We start from the raw sequence: 9,519 nt of genomic DNA on the forward strand, positions 1-9,519 counted from the left end.
GTCTGCCTTCAGCTCAGGTCATAATCTCAGGGTCCTGGGATCGAGCCCCACACTGGGCTCCCTGCTCAGTGGGGAGTCTGCTTCTCCCTCCCCCTGCACCCCTGCTTATGTGAGCTCTCTCAAATAAATCAGTAAAATCTTTAAAAAAAAAAGTAAAAGCTTGCCTTAAGGGGGTCTGTGGAGAATCAGTCTCCTAACGGAAACCACAGGGTGACTTCAATGAAAATGCACTTGTGGTAAACACTGGTTTGGAGGATTCTTTACCCCAATGGGATGTGATTAGGAACACACACCATGGATATGTTCAGTGTTTCGAATGTGTCCCGGTCATGTCTTCCTGAGTCAGGGAGGTAAACTAAAGGTGCAATGGCGTTCCCCATGGTAAGGGCAAAGTACCGGCACTTCACAGTTTCTCAGACTCTTACTGTCTTAGTCCATTCGGACTGCCGTAACAGAGTGCTCTAGACTGGGGAGGGTGTTTATGAACAACAGACATTTCTCCCAGTTCTGGAGGCTGGGAGTCCCAGATCAAGGTGCCGGCAGATTTGGTGTCTGGAGAGCCCACCGCCTGGTTGGTTGGTAGATACCATTCTCTCTCTGTGTCCTCACACAGCAAAAGGGGCCAGGGAGCTCTGTGGGGTTTCTTCTCCCTGGGCCCTGGTTCCATTCATGGGAGCCCCACCCTCATGACCCGACCCCCCGCCGAAGGTCCCACCTCCACATCATCACACCATAGATCAAGTGACAGCACATTCCAGGAGGTGCGTAATGGGAAGTGAATATCTGTAACCAGCACATTTCTGAGTCCCTCCAATTACCTTTTGATTTCAAAGTGCGGCAGTGCTAGGGGCCCCCAGCCCTACACAGGCCACCAGTAAAAGCAGGCACTCCCCTTTGCTGTGCTGATTTAATGGCGGGGCGGGGGGGGGGGGCACTCCTCTCACGGGCCCGTCTACAGCACACACCTGATGCGTGTCTGTTCCTGAGACCAAAACAGCAAAGGCTCTGCTTCTCCACATTGAAAACCATCCCAGTCCTGAACCAGTTACCTCCATTCTGTCCCATATTCCTATTCAGTGATTCCCAAGGGCTTCCTGATTCTTGTGAACCACACCAGCTGGTAGAGCTGATCTATACACCTGTCCACAAGGTGAGCCCCTAGCTGGTGGCTCAGGGCAGCAGCCCCAAGGTGATCTGCTCCAAATATCAGGATCCTGATTGTCTCCACCTATATTGAAAGCGTCTGGTAGAAAAAAAAAATCAAGAGTTCAAATCACACCTGCTTACCACTTGCAGCAACAAACTCAGATGATAGGATTCGAGATTGAATCCATTATCTAACATGTTCCAAATATTTCTGAATTTCCTCAAAGAAGGTGGACCTTTCCTATGGCTTAGACAATTAAATGAAAGGCTCCAGCTGGTCTGGGGTGGTGCCTACGCATTGGCACTTTTTTTTTTTTAATTAAGTTGACTTAGCCAACATATAGTACATCATTAGTTTTTGGTGTAGTGTTCCCTGATTCATCAGTTGCTCATCAGATCACGTGCCCTCCTTAATGCCCATCACCTGGTTACCCCATCCTCCCAATGCCATGCCTTCTGAAACCCTCAGTTTGGTTCCCGGAGTCCAGAGTCTCTCATGGTTCATCTCTCCCTCTGAGGTCCCCCCGCCCTTCGTTTTCCCTTCCTTCTCCTAATGTCCTCCAGGCTATTCCTTATGTTCCACAAATAAGTGAAGCCATATGCTAATTGACTTTCTCTGCTTGACTTATTTCACTTAGCATCATCTCCTCCAGTCCCATCCATGTGGGTGTAAAAGTTGGGTATTCATCCTTTCTGATGGCTGAGTAATAGTCCATTGTATCTATGGACCACATCTTCTTTATCCATTCCTCTGTTGAAGGGCATCTCGGCTCTTTCCACACTTTGGCTGTTGCAGACATTGCTGCTCTGAACATTGGGGTGCATATGGCCCTTCTTTTCACTACATCTGTGTCTTTGGGGTAAATACCCAGGAGTGCAATTGCTGGGTAGTAGGGTACATTTCTAATGGCCTTCCACAGGATGCTGACATTGCCGGTCCTGGGACCTTTGCTGGAGAGCCTTCAGTTTAATAAATGAAGAAATCTAAAATTAGAATAATTTTTAAAGAAATCAAAATGACATTTGATCCAACACATATGTTAATTGATCCCAAAGATGATGAGCGATAACTCCTTGCCTGAGCCAGGTAATTCCTTAAAAATTATAATAAACTAAATAAACTAATATAATAAGCTAAATAAGCTATAATAAGCTAAATACACACGGTATTCCCTCCCACCGATATCATTGTGCCTCAGGAAACATCATCACGGAGCACATGAAAGGCATTAAATATATCAGTTGAGTGAGCCCTCTGAAATGTAATTGAAATATTAAATTGTGTTGTGTCTCCTTTCAAGGGAATGGCTGGAAAAGTCACTGATGACTCCCAGTTCTTAGAATGTCGAACAGCAGTAAGTTCCTCATGCAAAACAGATTATGACCACAAGCATTATTTAGCACTCATGATAAAAAGAGAAGGTTTTGAAAACCAAATCGAAATGCCAGCCATCACAGCATATTAGCTAAGTAAGTAAATGGCTTCGCCTGTGGGACCGAATCATTAAGCTGGGACTTGAGGTGCAGAGCCAAACTCCACGACAGAAAACACAGAATTTCCCTATAACTGTAAGGATGCTCGCCTAAGATGTATTCTTGAGCGACTTAGCCCCACAGTATGCTAAATGTCCTCGGGAAGCTTTCTTTTCCAGATAAACTTTGGGAAGAGGATTTCATCCCATGGTTAATTTCACTGTCACAGCCGATTTCCAAAATCAAGCTAAGCATCGTGTCATATTTTTAAAATCAGAGAAATTACAGTAGTTTCCTGAAATTCAGAATATATACATAAGAGACCTTCCCAGTTCACAAAAGTCATGTTCTGTTTGCTATTAAAACTTCGCTTTACTTTAAGAAAGATACAGGACACCCAATTAAACTTGAATTTTAGATAGATAAATCTGAGATCGTTTTTAGTGGAAATATGTCTCTAAAAATTCTTGGGACATAGTTCTGTTAAAGTATTATTCATTGTCGTGTGCAACGCAAATTTAACTGGGCATCCTGAATTTTCTGCGATAACCCCGTTCCCCAAAAAACAAAACAAAACAAAAACACAAAAACAAAAAAAAACCCAGAACTTTGGTTTACATCAAGCATTGGAGTCCGCTGTGTACTATTCTCTATAATGTCAGCTGTCTTGTACTTTTTGCTGTCTATTCTGGGGAAACCTTGGTCATTTTCAAGGGGCTTAGTTGCCATCTATAAATGACGTTTCTCAAATATTTGGTACAAGACTATCCTATTTTGATTATTTAATGAGAATGTGCTCTGTGTGCCTGCATTTATCAATGTAAAATGTATATACCAGCACTTGACAAATGCAAGCAACCAACCAGAGATATGACTTTATTAGGGTGTATTTTGTCCCCTGTGTATGAAAGTGATGATACTTTAAGGAAAGTTCTGTGGATATTGCAAGTACCCTAGAGAAAACTGCCATCCTTCTGTGCTTGATATTTGTGTGCTAACATTGCAAAATATGCAGGGGCACCTAGCTGGCTCAGTCAACGGAGTGTACAATTCTTGATCTCGAGGTTGTGAGTGCAAGCCCCACGCTGAGGGTAGACATTACCTTAAAATTTTCTAAAAAATTAATTTAAAAAAAGATTGCAAGGATGACCTAGTGCATGCAATTCTGCTTTAAAAGTAGGGTTATTGTACTGAGTGTGCGTCCTCAAAGGTAGAAGCCAGGATTTCCCATATTAGTGATTAAAGTGTAAGACGGTATCGTTACTGCTTATAGCAATGAGCTGGGTACGGCACATGGTTCATGAATGTCATTATTACTCCTACAAAGCGTGCTTCATTTAATGGGAGATGCTGGGCTTTTGCCACTGGAAGCCTAAGAACCAGCAGTCTGTGGAAAGGTCTTCGTTCGGGCCTCCCAGAGAAGTATCCAGAGTCACGGCATCCGTTGCCCACGTACTTTGAGAAATCACCTTGGGAAACACCATTTGGGGGGACAGCATAGCCAGTAATGGATCGGTCTTCGTGTCCTTCACCACTGCGGGTAAACGTGGAGCCCTTGTCCCTGCGGAACTGTCGGAGCTAGTGTAGGGGGTTTCCCGAATGACCACAGCCCAGGTGCGGGGCGGTGGGGCTGTCAGTGTGCGCCCTCCCTGCCTGTCGGTGACTCAGGGCTGTGTGCACAGCTTTGGCTGGGATGCTTCTGCCTTGCCCGTCCGGGGGCCAGCCGTGCACCCCCACGCAAACAGGCACAGAGAGAAAACCAAACCAAAACCACCAAGCCGAGAGTCACGACATTCCACTGTCAGAAAACTGCCCCTGCAGGGTTGAGTTCCAGGGACTGTGGGCTTTGCCTGCCCTCCAACTCTGGGGCTTTTGTTGACTCTTTCTTCTTAATTCTGTTGATCTCAGATGCAACAAAGCAGTCAGAATTGGTTATGTGTTTACGGAGCCCCAACTGTGTCAACCGGTGTCTCCAAAACGTGGGTCACGTGCACAAGACAAACAGCATCTCTTCATGTTGGGGATTGCATTTTAGCAGAGAAAGTCAGAAAACCAGCAAACGTGTACATGACAAAGTCAAGGTGGTCTCTTTTTTAAAATGTATGATCTTGCATGTCTTGCGTTTCCTAACATACCCCAGTCAGAATCACACGTTTCATTTTACTCAAAACTTCTAAACGAATATGCCCTACATCCCATGTTCCTAAAAGTACCTTGCTTTATCTTCATAGAAAGTCCGACATTATTTTACCCTGTTGGCTGCACATATTTCCAATGACACGTTCAGTATCTCAAAAGCAATCATTAAATAGAAAAAGAAAAAGAAAACCACAGCCACCTGCCAGGCTCTCAGTACCCTAGCAGAGAAGGACAGAGTTTTTTAAGTTGCATTTTCAGATAAGAACCAAGGACACTTAGACAATTATGTTGTGCATTTGTATAATATCTAATTTTATTATTAAACACCATATGGGAAGAGGGATGAGGTCTACTTGCTGGAAAGCTATATGCTGTTGACAACAGCATAATAGTTGCAGAGCCCATGCACGAGTCCAGATGTGTGCTGATAATGGCTAAAAGTACCCAGACTCATTACTGTCACCAGAAGCCCTTTGATATTTAGATTATTCTCTTTTACTTTCTCATCTGCATCAATGATATCAAAATGTTCTGTTGTTAAAACTCTAGCCAGAGGCTGAGCTGAGGATAGTCTTTTTTTATCTGTTGCAAAACCATTTTTTTTCTACTTCACCTTTAAAAAAAAAAAGGTCTCTGATTTAGAATGGCTAACTCAAAGTTTATTGTCTGCATTCATCTGTTGCTTTGAGAATGGAGCCATTCATCTTTATGATAAAAAAAAAAAGTATCCTTTTATATTTGAGAGGAAAAGTAAAGAAGGAACAGATTTTAGGAACTCAATGAAGAATTCCTGAAGAGACAACTTATTCCAAGAAGATATTTATAGGGAGTTAGATGCCCGTAGCTTTCCTAGAGAGAAAAAGGATCACTTAGCATTAATTTGGAGTGTTGTGAGTGCAGAGATATCTAACATTTTAGATATTTTAGAGAATTTGTGGAGAACATATTTTTATTTCAGTGATGGTATAGATAACACAGCTAATGCCTCAATAATAATAAATAAGAACGTAATTCCTAGGAGTTATTGAGAGTACAGAAGAAACCATTCTTCCACGGGCACTTTATAGAAATACACGTGCAGTTAGCTCGGTGCAGTAATTTCTCAGGCTTGCTGATGGGTTAATCATCAGAATTTTATACAATCATATGCTGAGCACTGGACCATGGCTTCTATTTAGATGACCAGAACCGTCCTTACTTGCTAATGGTGAGTGTATAGACGGAGTTATTATTGTAATGTATCCCTGTATCTTTATTACATTCTTCACTGAACCTAGTTACGTTATTACTTGCCTCACAGGACTCTAGCTCTGTGTTTTTCTGAGTTACAATGTTCTCTTACCCATGCGTCGCACTGGCCTCTATGTTTGAACACCCGTCAACCGCTTCCTATGTATTTGAGAAGCAGCAGTATAAATTATGTAGAATTTCATCCAGAGGAAATATTCTGTCTCATTTGTGTAAATCCAGGTTCTGTCTATGAAGTTTCAGTAACATCCTTTGGCTAAACCCTCGTTTATTTATAAAATGGACATCTTAGAACCTACATCCTAAGATATTTGTGAAGATAAAATGATGTAATAGGAATAGCGCGTGGCTTGAGGCATGCTTCATCCTCATCAATCAGGAAATGCAAACATATCATTATTATTACGTTGACGCTTCTAACAGAAATGAACAAGATTCTGTGATCACAAATTCAATCATCAAAACCCGGAGATGTACACATTGGGAGACAAGAGACTTTAGCCTTCAAAACAAGTGTCTTCCACTTTACTTGTTCAAAATATGCCTGATAGGGGCACCTGAGCATGGGGCGCCTGGGTGGCTCAGTCGGTTAAGCATCCGACTCTTGATTTTGCCTCAGGTCCTGATCTGAGTCGCGGGATCAGGCTCCGCGCTGAGCTTGGAGTCTGCTTTTCCATCTCCTTCTGCTTCTCCCTCATGCTCATACTCTCTGTCTAAAACAAATAAATAAAATATTTAAAAAAGAAAAAAAAAAAGAAAGCATGCCAGGATAGAGTGGTGTACAATTTCTTCTACCAAAAAATAGCTTGAGTGAGGGTTTCCCGTTTGCATGGCTGGAAAGAAGGTCCTATTGTCAAAGGTCACAGATTGTCGTGGTTGACATACCAAAGTCATCAGGGTCTCTTGCCCCTGGAATAAGTTTGAGGCTCCATCTCTTTGAAACCCTATCCAGAGTATTGCCGCAGGGAATTTCTACTAGCTAATTGGCCATCCAGAATCCAGAATATCACTTTGAGCGATTCTGCGCCTGCCCCTGAGGTCATGATCAATGGCCTTGGTGAAACTTGTACTACCAATGCTGATGATTTCGTGTATTGTGATGTGGACAGATGATTACTCAGTCGCCTCTTTTCCTCCATCAAGATACAGGGAACGCAGTTGCCGTACTGAAAAGATTATTTTGAGAAATAACATAATAGAGATAAATGACTGAAGCATCTCAAGCACATAACAAATATTCAATAAATATTCCTGCAGGGAGTACAAATTCACAAATGACATAATGTGTAGAAGAAAAAAAAAACAAAAATGTATCATTTTGACTTAAAAGTCAGGATGAATGGGATGTAGAGAAGCAGGCATTTCTTGGTGACCTACCTCTCTTAACTTGAAGTTTCTATTTCACTTAACTTGGTCATCATCAGCCAATGATTCACAAAGCATCCGTTGAAGAAGTTCTCTTATATGTATTAACAATTATTTTTCCCCGGTTATTCTCCTTTAAACCAAGAGACTCTTCCTTCAGTAACTGAAGCTCTTCTTTCCCCCCGAAAACATCACTAGGAGTATTCTTGAATGTCATTTCATGTTGGAGAGAGGTATTGATAAAGACATCTAAACACACACACATCGGTGACATTGAAATTACTGGTGGACACCTTATGTCTACACATAGTCTCACCTGTGGATGTGGGGTTCAGCCAGGAAATTAATAACATGCATGAAAAACAGCCAGGGGGGAAAAAAAGCTTAAAGAGTATGTATATGTGTAGTGAGGAATGGGTTTATTTTACCTTTCAAACTGAATTACTGTTCTGTGGTCATGGAAAACCAGCAAAGGTTGTTTCTAAATGTCCAGTTCCCACCTGGACATAACCAATTACAGTAATTACACAATTTTCTTTTCACACATTATATTCTTCCCTGGGTGCCCTTAGCAAGGAAATAGTGCTATGCCTCATGTGTTTCTCCCCATTGATTGAAATTCCTCTTTGCTGTAAAACAATTGGGGAAATTAAAATAGGAGCTTTTGGGAATCAGAAAAGCTTTTGGAGAAAAAAGCTCTTATGGAATCATACGGTAATTTTTTTCCCCAAAGACCTATGATGCTATTAATCATATGTGTTAGCTGGGTTTCACATCATTTAGAAAGTACAGCAGGAAAATCATATTTTATAAGTATTATGAAACGAATTTCATACAGCTGGGGGAAGTAACCTGCTTGGGGGTGGGGGAGTGGGGGTAGGGGTGGAGATGAATATCACCACTTACACATCTTTAAGATATTTCCAGCTGTACTTTTGGTTCCTTCTTCAGAAGCTAAAGACCTAAACATCTCATAAACACCACGTAGTATGTAATGGTGACTTTGCCAGGGCGGGGGGAAAGTAGAAATGTCCATAACCCAGAGCTCAACTTGATGGACGCATGAGAAGATCTCCCAGTCTGTGGCTGAGATAGTGAGCAAACCCGTGAAGGGCAGGAATCGGGACATTTGGAGTACTCATTCCAGTACTCACTGGTACCAGGGGGTCTCATCAGCCATTGATGATGAGAAAGAGGGCATGAGGAACCTCCTCCAAAGCAGGTGAGGTCACGGACATGTTCATCTGCTCGATTGTGGGAATCCATTCCCAGAGGACGTGGAGATCAGGAATCACCTCGAGCACCCTACACACGCACAGTTTTCATTTGTCAATTTTACATCAATAAAGCTGGGCAGGGAGGGAGGAAGGAGGGAAAGGAGGGAGGAGGGAAGGGAAACAAGCATGCGTTTTATGACCGAGGAAGCTGTCCTCTGCACCATGGCAGGTGGGCTCAGTCACAGGAGTTAGGGAACACCGTGCCTCTGACATCTGTATGTGGGCATTAGCCACGAAGACTGGCTGCTCTTGAAGGGATTGTTCCATTTGTTCTCAATGACCTCACTGGGTGTCTTCACCCACTCCCTGCAGGACACAGTTGTACACCCTGGTAGACCTTACGGCTGGGAAGGTCTCGCAGTTGAGCGGAAAACACATGTACCAGGATGATCTCATCACGCTTTGAACTCTTTCTGTGGAATGTCTGTGTCTCTCCCCCACCCCCGACAAATCAGAACATGATAAAGGTCACCCATTACACTTTATCATTTTATTTTTTTAAGATTTTATTTATTTACTTGGGGGGGAAGAGAGAGAGCATGAACGGGGAAAGAGAGAGGAAGAGGGAAAAGCAGACTCCACGCTGAGTGAGGAGCGGGATGCGGCACTCGATCCCAGGACCCCGAGATCATGACCTGAGCCGAAGGCGGACGCTTAACGACTGAACCACCCAGGCACCCCTCTATCATTTTAGACACAAAATAAGCTGGGTTGGGTTTCATAGCTTCACATTTTAACTTCAGCCAGTAAACCTTTTAGATTCTATTGTACCGGGAATGCATTTCCATATTGTCTGCTTCCCTCCTTTTGTGTCATTTAGCCTCACTTTATCTAAAAACACATATTGAACTTACAATTTACTAATATGTTT

This window comes from Zalophus californianus, chromosome X, assembly GCF_009762305.2.
Source record: "Zalophus californianus isolate mZalCal1 chromosome X, mZalCal1.pri.v2, whole genome shotgun sequence".
Taxonomy (NCBI): domain Eukaryota; kingdom Metazoa; phylum Chordata; class Mammalia; order Carnivora; family Otariidae; genus Zalophus; species Zalophus californianus.